This window comes from Canis aureus, chromosome 38, assembly GCF_053574225.1.
Source record: "Canis aureus isolate CA01 chromosome 38, VMU_Caureus_v.1.0, whole genome shotgun sequence".
Lineage (NCBI taxonomy): Eukaryota > Metazoa > Chordata > Mammalia > Carnivora > Canidae > Canis > Canis aureus.
In genome coordinates this window covers 20,558,399-20,577,673 of record NC_135648.1, presented here as the reverse complement: position 1 = coordinate 20,577,673, position 19,275 = coordinate 20,558,399, and positions in this window count along the sequence as shown.

The following is a 19,275-nucleotide window of genomic DNA, read 5'->3' as shown; positions in this document are numbered from 1 at the left end:
AGAGGGAGAAGCAGGCTCCATGCAGGGAGCCCAACGTGGGACTCAATCCCGGGTCTCCAGGATCATGCTCTGGGCTGAAGGCGACGCTAAACCACTGAGCCACCTGGGCTGCCCTAAAACATTTCTTCTTATGAATTTAAATTGTGTGCAGAAATATTTTGCTATTAATGAACAAGAAAACTTAGACTGGATTGAACCTCACAATGCTTCAGTTTATTTCAGAAGTCAGAGAAACTATTTTCCATTTAATAGTTTAATTAAATGTAACTGAAATCTGCCTTAATTCTTCTTTTGTTATTTTGTCTATAGCTAGATACATATTTACTTGAAGTGAAATTTAAATTTTGTGTTTCTACATTGAAGGAAAAAACAATAGAAAGTCATCTGGTGACACAAATGTCATGTTTTACGCTCAAGATAGTTTAATAAGCTGACAACAATATTACTTTCTAAAAAATTAAACATACTAATACTGACATTATGTTTCACTGTTTTCTATTCCCTATATTTAACAAGTGAAATTTAGACATGACAAAAATAATCTTCAAAAAGGGTAAGGGAATATTAAGGATAATTTTTTTACCATTAGAATAAATAACGAAAATGCAGATAATCATGACAGATTCTAATTGACTGAATTTTGCCAGAAGAATGTCTAAGGTATGAAAAAATCATCCTTATTACAATTTCATACAAATACTTCATAGACAAAAAAACATCATTTTTGGAGAAAAGATTATCCTCACTCAAGAGGATATTGGTTTCAATTTTATAAAGACTGCCTTTGAGCTTAATATTTATTTTTCATTTTTAAAAAAGACAACACAGCGTGGCTTTGTTCATTTCTAATCTATTTAAGAAGATGATATGGATGAGGGTGATGCACAGAGTATTAAGTGATCTGCTCTTCCCTGCCTACATATTCTACCTTTATCACTTGCCCCTTTGAAAGCTGAAAAGAAAAATATTCAGCATTCGGCAAACTGTCCTCTGTAAAGACCAACTTTGACAATTTGTTCCAGAATTCTAAGTGCACCATTCCATAGTGAGACAAAATGACTTTCCCCTTCCCTCTGGACAAAAGAAAACTCTCCTTGGGGTGAAGGCTCCAAAGACTCTAGAGATGAATAAAGAGATCTCCTATTCCCTCGCGACTGAATCCTGGGTTAGGGCTAGCGTGAGGCGGTGGGATCTCCCTTTGCATTTGTGGGTCTGTAAGAAGAGAGACTAGCAGTTCCATTTTTCTCAGGAGAATCCCCAATAGAAGCCAAGCCTCTAGCATCACCTATAACAGGGTGGACCTTATTTTTTTTCTGGGGTGGACAGAGAAAGCCCTCTAGTACTGCAGAGAAAGCAAGCTAAAATCCTCCGACTTGTATGAGGCACACAATTGAGCAGAGGGTGTGTATCCTGGACAGCAGTTAGCTACAGAAGGAAGATTCTAGAAGAGGTGAGAAGCCACACCTTCTGATGGGAAATAGAGTGAAACCAACTTTTATTTCTGTGCCTGGTTGATGAATGGAATCTAATGAATTATGAGTAGATTATTTATTTGTAATTAAAAAGTACAGCTCTTATCACTTACACCAAGCAAGAACTCTGCTCAATTTGATAAATTCAGCAAAGAAAGTAAAAGAAATTTCATTGGACTCTGGTCTTTATTATTCTAATGAAGTTTGGAAATCTCCAGCAGGGAGATTATAGTAAGTAGTGGATTCCCAACATTGTTTAACTTTATAACCCATTTTCATGCCATACTTATTAGCCTTTTTTAGAAGACTTAAGTGAAAACATTTTTGAAAATAATGCTTCACATCAAATATAAAAGGCTTTGGTTATTTTTTTTATTAATCATTTTTTAAATTGGAGTTCAATTTGCCAACATATAGCATATCACCCAGTGCTCATCCCGTCAAGTGCCCCCCTCAGTGCACATCACCCAGTCACCCCAACCCCCGCCCACCTCCCGTTCCACATCCCTTGTTCGTTTCCCAAAATTAGGAGTCTCTCATGTTCTGTCTCCCTCACTGATATTTCCCACTCATTTTCTCTCCTTTTCCCTTTATTCCCTTTCACTATTTTTTTAATAATAAATTTATTTTTTATTGGTGTTCAATTTGCCAACATACAGAATAACACCCAGTGCTCATCCCATCAAGTGCCCCCCTCAGTGCCCGTCACCCATTCACCCCACCCCCCGCCCTCCTCCCCTTCCACCACCCCTAGTTCGATTCCCAGAGTTAGGAGTCTTCATGTTCTGTCTCCCTTTCTGATATTTCCTACCCATTTCTTCTCCCTTCCCTTCTATTCCCTTTCACTATTTTTTATATTCACCGAATGAATAAGACCATACACTGTTTGTCCTTCTCCGACTGACTTACTTCACTCAGCATAATACCCTCCAGTTCCATCCACGTTGAAGCAAATGGTGGGTACTTGTCGTTTCTAATGGCTGAGGAATATTCCAGTGTATACATAGACCACAGCTTCTTTATCCATCATCTTTCGATGGACACTGAGGCTCCTTCCACAGTGTGGCTATTGTGGCCATTGCTGCTAGAAACATCGGGGTGCAGGTGTCCCGGCGTTTCATTGCATCTGTATCTTTGGGGTAAATCCCCAGCAGTGCAATTGCTGGGTCGTAGGGCAGGTCTATTTTTAACTCTTTGAGGAACCTCCACACAGTTTTCCAGAGTGGCTGCACCAGGTCACATTCCCACCAACAGTGCAAGAGGGTTCCCCTTTCTCCGCATCCTCCCCAACATTTGTGGTTTCCTGCCTTGTTAATTTTCCCCATTCTCACTGGTGTGAGGTGGGATCTCATTGTGGTTTGGATTTGTATTTCCCTGATGGCCAGTGATGCAGAGCATTTCCTCATGTGCGTGTTGGCCATGTCTAGGTCTTCCTCTGTGAGATTTCTGTTCATGTCTTTGCCCATTTCATGATTGGATTGTTTGTTTCTTTGCTGTTGAGTTTAATCAGTTCTTTATAGACCTTGGATACTAGCTGTGCTTTTGCTGTGCAGAAGCTCTTTATCTTAAGTCCCGATAATTCAGGCTGCCCCGGTTTGGCGCCGCCTGCAGCCTGGGGTGTGATCCTGGAGACCCCAGATCGAGTCCCACCACGACCCACGTGGGGCTCCCTGCATGCAGCCTGCTTCTCCCTCTGCCTCTCTCTGCCTCTCTCACTCTGTGTCTCTATGAATAAATAAATAAAATCTTTTTTAAAAAAGTCCCAATAATTCATTTTTTGCTTTTGTTTCCCTTGCCTTCATAGATGTATCCTGCAAGAAGTTGCTGTGGCCAAGTTCAAAAAGGTTGTTGCCTCTGTTCTCCTCTAGGATTTTGATGGATTCTTGTCTCACATTTAGATCTTTCATCCATTTTGAGTTGATCTTTGTGTCTGGTGTAAGAGAGTGGTCTAGTTTCATTCTTCTGCACGTGGATGTCCAATTTTCCCAGCACCATTTATTGAAGAGACTGTCCTTTTTCCAGTGGATAGTCTTTCCTGCTTTGTTGAGCATTAGTTGACCATAAAGTTGAGGGCCCATTTCTGGATTCTCTATTCTGTTCCATTGATCTATGTGTCTGTTTTTGTGCCAGTACCACATTGTCTTGATGACCACAGCTTTGTGGTACGACATGAAATCTGGCATTGTGATGCCCCTGGCTTTGGTTTTCTTTATCGATATTCCCCTGGCTATTTGAGGTCTTTTCTGATTCCACACAAATCTTAAGATGATTTGTTCCAACTCTCTGAAGAAAGTCCATGGTATTTTGATAGGGATTGCATTAAATGTGTAAATTGCCCTGGGTAGCATTGACATTTTCACAATATTAATTCTTCCAATCCAGGAACATGGAATATTTTTCCATCTCTTTGTGTCTTCCTCAATTGCTTTCAGAAGTGTTCTATAGTTTTTAGGGTAGAGATGCTTTACCTCTTTGGTTAGGTGTATTCCTAGGTATCTTATGCTTTGGGGTGCAATTGTAAATGGGATTGATTCCTTATTTTCTCTTTCTTCAGTCTCCTTTTTAGTGTATAGAAATGCCACTGACTTCTGGGCATTGATTTTGTATCCTGCCACACTGCCGAATTGCTGTATGAGTTCTAGAAATCTTGGACGTGGAGTCTTTTAGGTTTTCTCTGTCATCTGAGAAGAGAGAGAGAGTTTGACTTCTTTGCCAATTTGAATGCCTTTTATTTCTGTTTGTTGCCTGATTGCTGAGGCTAGGACTTCCAGTACTATATTGAATAGCAGTTGGTGAGAGTGGACATCCCTGTCGTGTTCCTGATCTAAGGGGAAAGGCTCCCAGTATTTCCCCACTGAGAATGATATTTGCTGTGGGATTTTCGTAGATGGCTTTTAAGATGTCGAGGAATGTCCCCTCTATCCCTACACTCTGAAGAGTTGTGATCAGGAATGGATGCTGTATTTTGTCAAATGCTTTCTCTGCATCTATTGAGAGGATCATATGGTTCTTGTTTTTTCTCTTGTTGATATGATCTATCACATTAATTGTTTTACGAGTGTTGAACCAGCCTTGCATCCCAGGGATAAATCCCACTTGGTCATGGTGAATAATCTTAATGTATTGTTGGATCCTATTGGCTAGTATCTTTTTGAGAACTTTTGCATTTGTGTTCATCATGGATATTCTCCTTTTTGGTGGGGTCTTTGTCTGGTTTTGGAATTAAGATGATGCTGGCCTCGTAGAACGAGTTTGGAAGTACTCCATCTCTTTCTATCTTTCTGAACAGCTTTAGTAGAATAGGTATGGTTTCTTCTTTAAATGTTTGATAGAATTCCCCTGGGAAGCCATCTGGCCCTGGACTCTTGTGTCTTGGGAGGTTTTTGATGACTGCTTCAATTTCCTCCCTGGTTATTGGCCTGTTCAGGTTTTCTATTTCTTCCTGTTCCAATTTTGGTAGTTTGGTTTTCCAGAATGTGTCCATTTCTTCTAGATTGCCTAATTTATTGGCATATAGCAGCTCATAATATGTTTTTAAAATCATTTGTATTTCCTTGATATTGGTGAAGATCTCTCCTTTTTCATTTGTGATTTTATTAATTAGAATCTTTTCTCTTTTGTTTTTAATAAGGCTGGCTAATGGTTTATCTATCTTATTAATTCTTTCAAAGAACCAACTCCTGGTTTTGTTGATCTATTCCACATTTCTTTTGATCTCTATTTCATTGAGTTCTGCTCAGATCTTTATTAATTCTCTTCTTCTGCTGGGTGTAGGTTTTATTTGCTGTTCTTTCTCCAGTTCCTTTAGGTGAAAGTTTAGCTTTTGTATTTGACTTTTTTCCAGTTTTTTGAGGGATGCTTGTATTGTGATGTGTTTCCCTCTCAGGACTGCTTTTGCTGTATCCCAAAGATTTTGAACTGTTGTATCTTCATTCTCATTAGTTTCCATGAATCTTCTTAATTCTTCTCTAATTTCTTGGTTGACCCTTTCAACTTTTAGCAGGATGGTCCTTAACCTCCACGTGTTTGAATTTCTTCCAGATTTCTTTTTGTGATTTAGTTCTAGTTTCAAAGCATTATGGTCTGAAAATATGCAGGAGACAATCCCAATCTTTTGATATCAGTTAAGACCTGTTTTGTGACCCAGTATGTGGTCTATTCTGGAGAAAGTTCCATGTGCACTTGAGAAGAATGTGTATTCAATTGTGTTTGTATGTAAAGTTCTGTAAAAATCTGTGAAATCCATCTGGTCCAGTGTATCATTTAAAGCTCTTGTTTCTCTGCAGATGTTGTGCTTAGAAGATCTGTCATTTACAGAAAGTGCCATGTTGAAGTCTCCCAGTATAAGTGTATTATATGTATCTAAGTATGTCTTAACTTTGGTTATTAATTGATTGATATACTTGGCAGCTCCCACATTAGGGGCATAAATATTCATTTTTGTTAGGTCCTCTTCTTGGATAGATCCTTTAAGTATGATAGAGTGTCCCTCTTCATCTCTTAATAGTCTTTGGTATAAACTTATTTATCTGATATGAGGTTTGCTACCCCTGCTTTCTTTTGAGGACCATTTGAATGGTAAATGGTTCTCCAACCTTTTATTTTCAGGCTATAGGTGTCCTTATGTCTAAAATGAATCCCTTGTAGAAAGCAAATAGATGGGTCTTGCTTTTTTATCCAGTCTGAAACCCTGCATCTTTTGATGGATCATTAAGCCCATTCACATTCAGAGTTACTATTGAAAGATATGAATTTAGTGTCATTGCAATACCTATTCAGTCCCTGTTTTTGTGGATTGTTTCTTTGGACTTCCTCTTTCTTTTACAGGGTCTCCCTTACCATTTCTTGCAGAGCCGGTTTGGTGGTCACATATTCTTTCAGTTTCTGCCTATCTTGGAAGCTCTTTATCTCTCCTTCTATTCTGAATGAGAGCCTTGCTGGATACAGTATTCTTGGCTGCAGGTTTTTCTCATTTAGGACCCTGAATATATCCTGCCAGCTCTTTCTGGCCTGTCAGGTTTCTGTGGAGAGGTCTGCTCTTAATCTAATATTTCTCCCCATATAAGTTAGGGATCTCTTGTCTCTTGCTGCTTTAAGGATTTTCTCTTTATCTTTGGAATTTGCAAGTTTCACTATTAAATGTTGAGGTGTTGAACAGTATTTATTGATTTTAATGTGGAATCTCTCTACCTCCTGGATCGGAATGCCTGTTTCCCTCCCCAAGTTAGGGAAGTTCTAGGCTATGATTATGATTTGTTCAAACAGACTTTCTGGTACTCTATCCCTTTCAGCGCCTTATGGAATCCCTATTAAATGTAGATTTTTCCTTCTGAGGCTGTCATTTACCTTTCCCCATGGTCTTTTAATTGTTTTTCTCTTTTCTCCTCAGCTTCCTTCCTTGCCATCAGCTTGTCTTTATGTCACTCACTCTTTCTTCTACTTCATTAACCATCGTCATTAGGACCTCCAGTTTGGATTGCATCTCATTTAATTGATTTTTAATTTTGGCCTAATTAGATCTAAATTCTGCAGTCATGAAGTCTCTTGAATCCTTTATGCTTTTTTTCCAGAGCCACCAGTAGCTTTATAATTGTGCTTCTGAATTGGCTTTCTGACATCGAATTTTAATCCAAATTCTGTAACTCTGTGGGAGAGAGTACTGTTTCTGACTCTTTCTTTTGTGGTGAGTTTTTCTTTCTAGTCATTTTGCTCAGTGCAGAGTGGCTAAAAACAAGTTGTACTTGTTAGAAGCGCAAACTCTTCCCTCTCTAGCATTCCAGCTGTTCTCTCTTTAAATCTCAGGAAAAATTCGTAGGTTTTCAGGATGATTTGAAAGTTCTCTAAATAAGTTGGTGGGGACAGGTGACTCGAGGACCCTACTCTTCAACCATCCATCTTGCCCCGCCCCCCCCAAGGCTTTGTTTTTTAATGACTATATGGGATATTTAATCCAAATACAGCTTTTCCTATTACCTTTTTTCTCTGTATCCATTTTGAATAATTATTGGTTTGTAATGATTTCAAATATATATAGAACCTAAGAATTAAAAAGAATAATTTCTATCTTTACTATGAGGTGTTAGTATGTAGTGCTAAAGTTCAGGATATATTTCTAGGAAGTCTTTTCATTGTGGCTTGTAACATACTTATTTCAAATTAGAGGCTATGTGATGGGGCATTCATGCAAATGGTTTATGCAGGTTAATTCAATCTCACAGTAATAGTATATAAATTAAGCATTTACTTTTTTAACGAAAAGTAGAAGTTTGCATTAGTTCATTCCATTTAAAAAAAAAACAAAAGAATTTCTGTATGTTGATTCTAGGAATATTCTTACCTTTTTGAACTTTCTGGCCTTAAAATTTAAAATGAAAGGATTTCAGGCAAGTATTTTGTTGCTGTTGTTTTTTCAAATCATTGCTCAGGAGGTTGTGAAGAAGAAAGAAAAAAAGTTACCCATATACAAAGCAATCAGTCTTTTCCTTTGTCCAATTGGAATGCTGTTTGTGCTCAATGAATCTTAGTAGTCTGTAAAAGAATATCTAAATATGATCTACTTCCTTCTACTGATCATACTCCATCTACAAATAAGCCCTTTCAAATTGTTTTGAATATGTTCACTGGATTTGATAATGTCTATAGCTAATCCTACAACAGGGTTTCTCAAATCAGTATTCCACAGAATATTGGCCTGTTACTTAATAAATGTGTCAGCCACATTGTATCACCCTCCCCCCCACACACATATTCTTTGCTGATATATATTGAGAAATTTGGTAAAGATAATTAAACATATCTTTATAGGATACTCTAGTCTTTGCTATTCTGACTAGGTTCAAAGAGCCATCAAAAGAGGGATATAATATTGCAGTGTTCCTCAGAGATATAAGAGAAATGAAGTTTGGTATCCAGAAATCAAAACAAGAAATTATTTCATAGTTAGGAATGGTCAAATGTCTTGGATACTATTGAAAGAATGGTTAAGGAGTAAATGGGTTTGAGGAAGGGAAGAGGCAAGGATAAAAACACATTTTGGGACCCCCTAGGTGGCTCAGTCCATTCAGCATCTGACTCTTGATTTTGGCTCAGGTCATGAACTCAGGGTCCTGAGATCCAGCCTGAAGTCGGGCTCTGCACTGGGTGTGGAGCCTGCTTAAGATTCTCTCTCTTCCTCTTCCTCTGCCTCTCAGCTCAGGCACGCGCTCTCTCTCTAAAGGAAAAAAAGCACATTTTGTTGGTGGAGTGTGGGGAGATGGTGGGAATGGAAGCACAGAAGTGGGGAAAGAGAGACTTAGGGGAGAATGGAGGAAAGAGGAGATTTAATTAAAAATCACTCCCTTTTGAAATGAATGATTTAGGAAAGAGTGCAACAAATAATGCACAGATAGAGTAGGGTTGCAGTATCTGAGAAGGCTGGGAAGGACCACGTGCTCAGGTGAGAATTGGCATTTTACAGGAATGGGAACTATTCATCCACTTCCCTGGACTGGGATGGATTGGGTGCAAACTGATGTTGATGTTTTCAGTTATCAAGTTTACAGGAAGCTTTCCTCTTGCCTCATTGTTAGATATCCATGAGCAACAACAGCAACAAAAAAAGGATAAAATGCTAAAACAAGAAATAAAAACACCAAGATGTACAAATAGGGCATGATGATACCAGAAAAAAACAGAAATAATTCAAGAAATTGATTCTGCAAAATGAGAACAAAAATAAAGCAAAGAACAGCACAAGAAATGATCTTAAAGCTAAAAAGATCAGTAGGAAGCTGAAAGGAAATATCTTAAAACCAAGATAAGATAAAATGAGTAAATACAGAGAACATAGAATAATTGCAAAATCTGCATGATAGATTCTCAAAGAAAAAAATAGTGCCAATCAAGAGAGGACATTAAAAAAAAATACCAAAACACGTGAAATTTATCAGAGATGAAGGATAGGAGTTTATTTTTTTAGTTTTTAATAGAGTTTATTTATTCATGAAAGGCACACAGAGAGAGGCAGAGACGTAGGCAGAGGGAGAAACAGGCTCCCTGTGGAGAGCCTGATGCAGGACTCATTCCAGGACCCCAGGATCATGACCTGAGCCAAAGGCAGGCACTCAACCACTGAGCCACCCAGGTGTCCCAGGAATCTATTGTTTAAAAGGGTTTACCTAGTACTTACAAGAATGAAAGTATAGAGAACATAATGTAGAGCATTATGTAGAGCCCACCAGAGCATATGACCTGGTGGGCTTTTGTGCCTTAAGTTTATTGAGAAAGACTCTCTCCTGCTAGAAAGTATAGAGAACATAATGTATCAGTTAGATTGTGCTCAAAAACAATTCCTACATTCTAATGATTTAAAGCAATAAAGGTTATTTCATACTTGGACATTTGCCCACTAAGTTCTAAAGGAGATTTGCTCTGCATTGTCTTTAATTTGGAAACCAAATGAGCTGAATAGACACTATCTGGAATATTGTTGGTCATTGCGGTGGAAGAATAGAACATTATGGAAGTCTCCCTCAGACAATTGAATGCTGTATGCCAACGTGGCACACATCATTGTTACTTACCTTTACTATGTATATCTGGTCACATGGCCCAATCTACCAAAAGGGCTCAGTAGAGAGGGGCAGAAACTTTGGTGAGCATAATGAAGGTTCGACACATCCTGAGATTTAGGGCCATTGGTCATAAAAATAACCTAAAAGCTTCCAGGCAAACAAACACAAATAAAACAGGTTATCTAAAAATAAATGAGTTTCAGATGAGCAGCAGATTTCTCTATAACACAATGTCTAGAAGACAGTGGACCTATGCATTTAAAGTTCTAAGGGAAATGATTTTCCCCTTTGATTCTACATCAGATAAAACAATCAGTATCTCCTGAGGATAGAAAAAAGTCATTTTTGAGATATAGAATGACTCTGATAGTATATCTCCCATTCATCTTTTCTTTTTCTTATGAGATCTGTTGTCACTATACACAAGCAAAAAGAAGAGAGCAATGGAAGATGAGAACCAGGATCAGAGGAAAACTATTCACCATGTTGTAGAAAGTGCAGAGACCTCCATAAAGGTGGTGTCCTGGGTCACACGGGCCTGATAGAATCAATCCTATGAAATATAAGAAAAACAAGACTATAACAGGGTGGCCATGTATGACTCTCACTCTAAAGGGTTGCCTTTCATAATACACACATTGAAGATTTTTTACGTTTCTGAAGACGGTTTTCTGCAGATAACAGCAAAATGTCTTGTGCCTAGAAAATCCACAGAACATAAGGAATTTATGTCAAATTGAAGAAAAAATCTTAAGTACCCTTCAGCTTATTAGCAGGGCTCAACTATAATTAAAGGGAAATAGTTCAAGAAGGAAAAACAAATCCCTAGATAAATTGGATATAAAAATGAAGAAAATGTAATGATTATATTAGAAACAAAGGACATCAATAAACATTTCCCAAGGTTTTCATAATGGTGTTATTTTAGGTTGCTATAGGCTCTCATAATTTTATCAATTTTCTCTTCTAATTTAATCCAAATGGAAACTTTTCAGTTCTCATTTTGCATGGCCTCTCAATGGCTTTTGACACTTTTGACTCTTCTTGTTTTTCATGACACCACATGACTTCCTTCCTAATTTGTTCTCCATTGGTATGTCTTCATTTTCTGCTTTATAGGCTAGAGTTCTTTTATACTCAATCTTTGCTCTCCGTCTCTTGTCCTACCTACAGTTTTTTCCAAGGCAATTTAATTTACTTCTGTAAAGAAGTAATGAATATATGCAGCCTTTATGTTAATGACCCCTAAATTTAAATACATCAGATCTCAGCATCAGTGTCCCTTACTTAGAACCCTTCTTTCATTTTCAAGTTTACAAAGCATCCCTCATTATATTTATGCACAGCACCACTTATCTGATTACCATTTGTGTAACATATCTTCTGTTTAGTATCTTTTTTCCATTAGATTGACAATAATTATTGTGTATTGTGAATGATCACTGTATCCACTGCCTACAGTATTGTCTAAAATATTGTCTAAAAAGTTTTCTCATGAGTGTAGTTATGTGATTTTTACAGAATTTGAAGTTAGAAATGCAGAATTAAATCTGTAAAGAGAAATTATCCAGTACAACTGAATCTACATCCACAAGAAAGGGACGTTTTTAAAAAGGAGTACTCTATTTGTCACTAAGGCTTATCTCAGTGTTTTTGCTTGAATAAGCTAAATGCACACAATATATTAAAATAATTTGTGCTATTATTAATTATGCATATGCTTATAGATATTTTGGAATGTACATAAAAATATAAAAGACAATTATCATAATTCACAAAGTCAGTACCTATAGATACTTTTATTAATATATTTATGTTTATCCTTGTGGGGCTATCTTAGTGTAGTAGTATGTATATTGAATATTTTATTAGATGCATCTCAGTTTTATATCTTGGTTTTAAAACTTGGTATTATACTGTGAGACTTTCCAAAGCTTTCCTTTGAGGAAGCATTCCTCAAAACATTTCTAAAACTACATAATATACCATCACTTATATACACCAAAATGTAACCATTTTAATATGGTTAGTTATAAAGCTATTGTCTCTAGCTCCAAACCTACCCTCTTTAAATTCTGCTTTATGAATCCTGATTATATAATGTACATAATGGATATTTAGACTCTTTTCCTTAGATAACTCTATAATATTGTGATTAATACTTTTTGGGTTACACATTTGTATCTATGATTATGGGTATAGATTAATTTCTAAACATGTGTCAGATGCTTGCTTATTCCTTACTTCTGAATTTTCTAAGAGATGGAGACAGTCTTTAGAACAACATTCTTGGCTTCTCAGAATGATACCTTTGGGAGCACTGAGAACATTGAGATCTCAGCTCCTGCCCATAGCCTTTCCATTTTGGGATCTAGAGGCCTGCAGAGAGCATATGACCTGGTGGGCTTTTGTGCCTTAAGTTTATTGAGAAAGACTCTCTCCTGCTAGGAAGGCTTGTGTTTCTTCAGGCAGCCTGTGGTCAAATGGACAAGTCTTCCATTCTGGACTTCCATAGTTAGAAACACCATCTTGCCAGGTAACTAAGGCATGTTCTCTAAAGCTCTACCAGTAGCTCAGTTCTCAGCAGAGGAAAAAGCTGCTATATATAAGAATTCTGTGTCAGAGTTTCTGAACACTGTAAGGTTTTAGAATATATTATAAGCATGGTAGTGCCAACCTAAAAATCTCAATGACAGCACACTGACTAAAACTAATTATTATCATTATTTTAATAAGACATTCTGATGGGTGGAATTATGTATAATTTGTTTAGTATTTTTAAATCATCACTCAAAATGCTACAACTCATTATCCCAGATGTTGGGGAAAGAGACAAACTTGGGTAATAATCACTCTTAATAACACATTTTAGACATGATTGAGAACAGAATATTAATTTGAACTTTTACTCTTATTGTTCTAGTCAAAGTTTAGAAAAAAGGAAGGAAGATAGGAAGGAAGGTAGGAAAGAAAGAAAGAAAGAAGGAAAGAAAGAAAGAAAGAAGAAAGAAAGAAAGAAAGAAAGAAAGAAAGAAAGAAAGAAAGAAAGAAAAAAGAAAGAGAGAAGGAAAGAAAGAGAGAAGGAAAGAAAGAAAAGTCTATGTAGTTGTATAGACCTGAAGCAATTTTTATTGCACAGGACACACCTTGATTAAATCTACTAAGGCATTAACTATTTGAAGGCCAGTTGAAATAACGGTTGCTATCATTTTGGCCTCTATAGATGATAGTTTATAGTTTGCTTGACTTGATATATACAAATCTCTATGAATTAGAGAATGGATGTTGGTCTATTTTCACCTTGTCCTCTTCATACTCTTTGCCTAATGAATTTGCACATCCTTGCAGCAGAAGTAGGGTGCAATTCCTGCCCCTTGATTTGGTGTTTAATCGTATTAGTTTCTCTGTCCAAGTAAGCAGACACAATGCACGCAGAGGCTTAAGGTGGCTTGACTTTCTTTCTTGCTCTTCTATCATTGAGATAAGAAGAATGTGCCCAATTTAGCCCACTGATCCAAGAAGGATGAGAGAAAGGCAGACTTAGACTCAACCTGCAGGATGGAGTCAAGCCCAGCCTTGCTCAACCTAGATTGGCTGACCTCCCCAGGGGGCCCCAGAAATAAACAAAAATAAATGCTCTTTGTTTCGAGCCACTGTATTTTGAGGCAATTTGTTACACAGTATGTAAATTGTCTAGTTCTGTACCGGGCACTGTTGCATTCTTTCTAATAGTCAATGCTTCTAACAATCATATGAGGCAAGTTTTATTATTTGCCCTTTAGATTGAGGAAAGTTAAGCAATTTGCCTACAGCAACAATAGCTAGGAAACAAAAGAGCAGAAATCTATTTCCTCAGCGTAGGAAGTTGAATTGTTCCATTAATAAAAGTATGTAATTTCTAACTGAATTGTTCTTGGTCACTAAGAATCAGCTTCAATAAAGCTTCATTTCTATGCAGGTGCCATGAATGTATTTTGCCTTGATGGATTAAAATTGATTTTGTCTAACGGGAATATGGTGATATTATGGCAAAGTGATTCAGGTATGTGCTCTGAAATCAGACTGCCTGGGTATATACCCTCACCTCCAATTTACTATTATTTGACCACTGGGAAGTTCTATAGCTGGGTGTTCCCGTTTTTTCATAATGACAAAAGCTATGTACTTCATATGATTGTTGTGAGATTTGCATTAAGTTAATATGTTTAATATGCGCTCAATAAATATTATTATTATGTAGAACTAACCAATCTGTATATTTCAAAGTTACATACGTGCTTGGCTATAGTGTTGTTTGTAAGATCCTGTTGCAGAAGACCAGGTTCAACATCTATTATTCAACAGGAGTGTCAGAAAATCAATCAGTTGGTCAACAGCAATCATCATATATGCATATTGTGAAAACATGCTGACTTGGAAATGGTCCAAGAGAGTTCCCCAAACCTATACTCATAAATTATAGGAGTGTTCAAGTAGGCAGAACGGTATGAACAAAGGCATAACTGGGACAGAAAACATTAGAGCCCATGGAATAAATAAGAATCCTGATGTTTTATAGAAAAAAACTAAACATACATGAGTAGGGATAAGAGAAAAATAAAACCAGGTTGCAATGAAATAGATGGAAACTTGTAATATGACACCAAGAACTTTCCTCCTTTTGGGGGAGGGAGGGAAATAAAAATGAACAGAAGATTGGCATTGGCAAATATTTGCTTGAGGATAAAATTCATCCATTAGCAGTGTTTAAGATGCACCAGTCTGAGTAAAAATTGGAAACATGGAGACAAATTATAAGGTGTACAAATTCGTAAGGCATTTCCCAAAGATATTATTTATTGGCAAGGGTAAGTTTTCATGGAACCAAGCACCTTTTTGAAAAAAATATGTGTCTCAGGTGTAATTGTACATTTATTGAATTTGATGTATATCTTTCAGCCCCTGCCAACTTAAACTCCCTGATAACAGTTTATATCTATTTGTTCAACATTTTACCTTCAGCACCTATAACAGGGATAGGCCTACAGTTATTGCCTAGTAAATCTTTGTTAAATTAGTGACTAGGTCAATGATGAATGAGAGAGTGAGGGACTCTGGATAAGTGGAATTTAATATTTTTGTAATTAAATATTGTTTTCAAACTTGTCATTTTATCGCTATACGTGTTTTGACCAAGATTATGTAAATTAGGTGAATTAAAAGTCTGAAACTACCGGTTGATTGAAATACAAAGTTTCATTGAACCTCAAATATCAGGAGTATTAAAAATCAAATATGGGAAAATGCTTTTCATTCTACTATCTTCTGAAATATGATCACATAGTCATGTGTGTGTGTGATATCTTAGTGAGCATTTCTAAATATTTTGTTGTAGGAGATTTTCAGCCTTGCTGAACAACAAAATTCTTGGAAATGTTCACTCAAATCTCTTTCATACACACACACATATACGACTATGTGATTATATTCAAAACTCTAAAACAGAATTCATTCATTGAAATCATGCATTTGTTGGTGTGAATTGGGGAAACTGTGAGGATTACAGGAGCAAGAATCTTGTCTATTTAAGCCTGGGCTCACAGAATGCCTGGTATATAATTGGACACTCATTACATATTTCAAGGAATGAATTTCAATAATGTTAATGTGGAATTAGAGACATAAATCTGCTCTGAGTTCCAGCGAGTCATGATTCTGTTTCATTCAGTTTTATCTCCCCAGAGAATCGCTAGGTCTGTCCTTATGCCAGTACCACAGTCTATTACTATTCCTTTGTATTATGTTAGAAATCAGGAGTGGTGAGTCTGCCAACTTCATTCTTCTTTTAAAATTGTTTTGGCTGTTCTGATCCATATAAATTTTAGGATTAGCTTATCTGTCACTAAAAATAGCTAGTTGGGATTTTAATGGGCAGTCCATTGAATTGTCAATTAATTTGGAAAGTATTATCATCTTAAGTTTTTTTGCTCCATGGACCCGTGTGTGACACCTTTGCATTTATTTAGGTCTGTAATTTCTTTGAGCAGTGCTTTGTAGTTTTCAGTGTAAAAGTCTTGCATTTCTTTTAATTTATTCCTAAGTATTTAATTCCACCTATTTCATAGCTAAACTTTATTGAAGCACAGTCATATTCACTGACTCATGTGTTTTCTGTGACTGCTTTTGCTACAATGGCAGAGTAGTTTCAACAGAACAAATCTTCCCACTCTTCATCTAGAAGAGGTCTCCGGAATATGCTCTCTGTTAACAACAGGTGTAGCAGAAATTATTTTCCATAAATACTTGGAGAAATTTAAATATTCTCTCTAAAGGTACAATTGAGTTATCTTTATAGTGCATGAACTGTCTCATTTTTTATCTTTGGACCATTAGCCTCTGTAATTTCCAGCACAATGTATTCTCTGCTTCAACAAACCTTCAAATTGCTATCCTCTAAATGACACACTGAGGGTCTCTAGGACCTTCAAATATGACACTTAAATTCTAGATGATTTGCACCATTACAATCCTGATTTTTTTGAGCCTTATAAAACAATAATAGTTAGTAACCACACCCTTTTAACACAAGCTACAGAGTGCAGTGTGAAGGATGTCAAATCATCTGTGAATGATGTTTTAAGAATTCCTCTCGATTTCTGTGTATCTTGGAGAAGGTCCTTAATTGTTTGTTGTCTCTGCTGGCTAAGGAAATCTTTCAACACATGGAAATCCAGATGGTGAGGAAAGAGAAACACCTGACCAAATTAATGAAAATATTCTTTTAGCTTGTTTCTGAGCTTATTATTTTCCCAAGTGTTTGCTCAGTTTGTGACTGTTACATTAATTAACACTGTAAGTCCAGGAAAAGGAAATACCTTTTCTGTTAAATAACAAGAAAAAATAAATAGCAATAATGAATACAAATAAAAGCATATTGTTTCTTATTTTTGACATTTTACCAACACTGCATAAAGTTTTCCAGAAAATGGACTTAATCTATCTCCTTTGAGGGATAGTCAATCCTCAGTGAGTCTAAGGGACAAAAAAGCCCCCAAATGAAGCATAGAGCAGACCTGGAAATACAAAATAAGTTGGAGAAGACACTGATAAGAATTGTTACCTTTAAAGGTTTAGTTTAGGAAGAAATACAATTTAGATTATCTTTGGAATTGCTTAGCGATATCGCCATCTTGTGGCCAAATTGAAAATAGTTTTCCACTGCAAGTTGGGTTATTTCAATATAAAGCTTCACCATATTAGACTTACACAACACTGTATTTTTAATTGATTTTACTGTAATTCTAGACACTAGTTTTGTGTTATTTAAATTTCAAGAAAGTTACCATTCTATAGATTTTTGAGAAAGATTCTAATACACCATTCGAGGGTAGCTTAATATGTTAAAAAGTAATATATTAAAAAACAATGTTATATTTGAATTTAAAAAACTATCATGTCTTACATACACGAATTTCTTTAAAAATAATGTTTCCACCTATTGGGACGCCAGGGTGGCTCAGTGGTTTGGGGCCTGCTTTGGCCCAGGATGTGATCCTGGGGTCCCTGGATGGAGTCCCCTGTCAGGCTCCCTGCATGGAGCCTGCTTCTCCCTCTGCCTGTGTCTCTGCCTCTCTTTCTCTGTCTCTCATGAATAAAGAAATAAAATCTTTAAAAAATGTTTCCATCTATGAACCGACTTTTTAAACATTTTAGAAAAAGTTGGCAAAAATATATAATCATTAAACTTTAAAAATATTTTCGAATTTAAGGACTTGCACGATAGAAAGAACAATCCCCATTTTACAGGAAATGTTTCAGAAGTGTAAAAAGTGCAATAGGAAAAAGGCCATCAAAATTTGTGTTATTCATATTAAGTTTTAATATGAGTATGAACCAAATGTCTCTGAATTTAGACTTTCTGTAGTCCACTCTATATGCTGGAATGAGGGACCTTTTCAATCCATTTCTTCTTTCTTAGGAACCACCTCACGGTGCCTAATTCTTACCCATTCTCACTATTATAAATCCAATGTCAATTTTTCTTCATAATGCAAAATTTCTATTATTGATTATGGCCCTGGTTGCAAGGAATATGGCTTCATTTAAATTTTTTTTTCTAGAATGTATTTCTTGTGACTAATTTAGATGGTAAGCTTATTACATTAGAGATCATATCTAACCTCTCTGCCTGTAGATACATTTGATAAGAAGAAATAGAACAATTCAGCTATCACTCATACAGTTCCTTCAGCCTCCCAAGAAGGAAATTCAGACCTCAAATAGTGAAGCAATTTTTCCAAAGCACTTTTTCTTGTAGGTAGCATAGAATTGGTTAGTTCTGGCTCTTTAAACCATGATTTGACAACCTCTGTCTTTTAACTGATGTGTTTAAACCATTCACATTGAACATTATTACTAATATGATTCAAATAATCTGCGATCTGCTAGATGTTTTTGATTTTTCCATTTGCTTTTTATTTTCTCTGCATAGGATTCTATTTTTTATCTCCTATTGACTTATTACTTATGCTTCTTCTTGATTGAGTCGGTAGTTTTCTAGGTTTTGTACTAGTTATTTTAAGTAATCTAAGCCTATAATCGTATAATAATATATTGTCTCTCCAGTAGTATGAGGATCTTACAACTATATATTCCCAATTTCCCCCTCCCATCTTTTGTGTCACTTTGTTATACTTTTTATCCCATATATGCTATTAACATACTGTATATTGTAACTAGTTTCTTTTTAGAGAGTTATCTTTCAGCATAGAGATAAAAACCAAAAATATTATATTTACCTTAATTTATTTCATTTCTGAAGGCTTATTTTTTTTCTGTAGATCCAAATTTCTGACCTATATCACACTCTTATCAAAGAACTTTAACACTTCTTATATTCTGCTGTCAAATTCCTTCAACTATTGTTCTACTGAAATGTAGTCTTAATTTTCCATCTCTTTTGTAGGATATTTTTCTCTATGTACAGAATTCTGGGTTGATAGTTTTTTTTTTTTTCCTTTGTCATTTTAAGGATCTTCTTAGCTTGCATGGATTGTGATCAAAATATCTGATGAAATTCTTCTTCTTTTCCTACTCTGGCTAATGTGTCTTTATTCTTTGTCCTCAAGATTGTCTCTTTTCCTTCTTTGTTTATTTTAACCAGTTCGAATATGATAGGCTAAAGTTTTTAAAGTTACCATGCCTCTTGTTCTCTGAGCTTCTTGGATCTGTGGGTTTGTTCTGCAAATATTTTTTTCTAGCCACTTCTATCT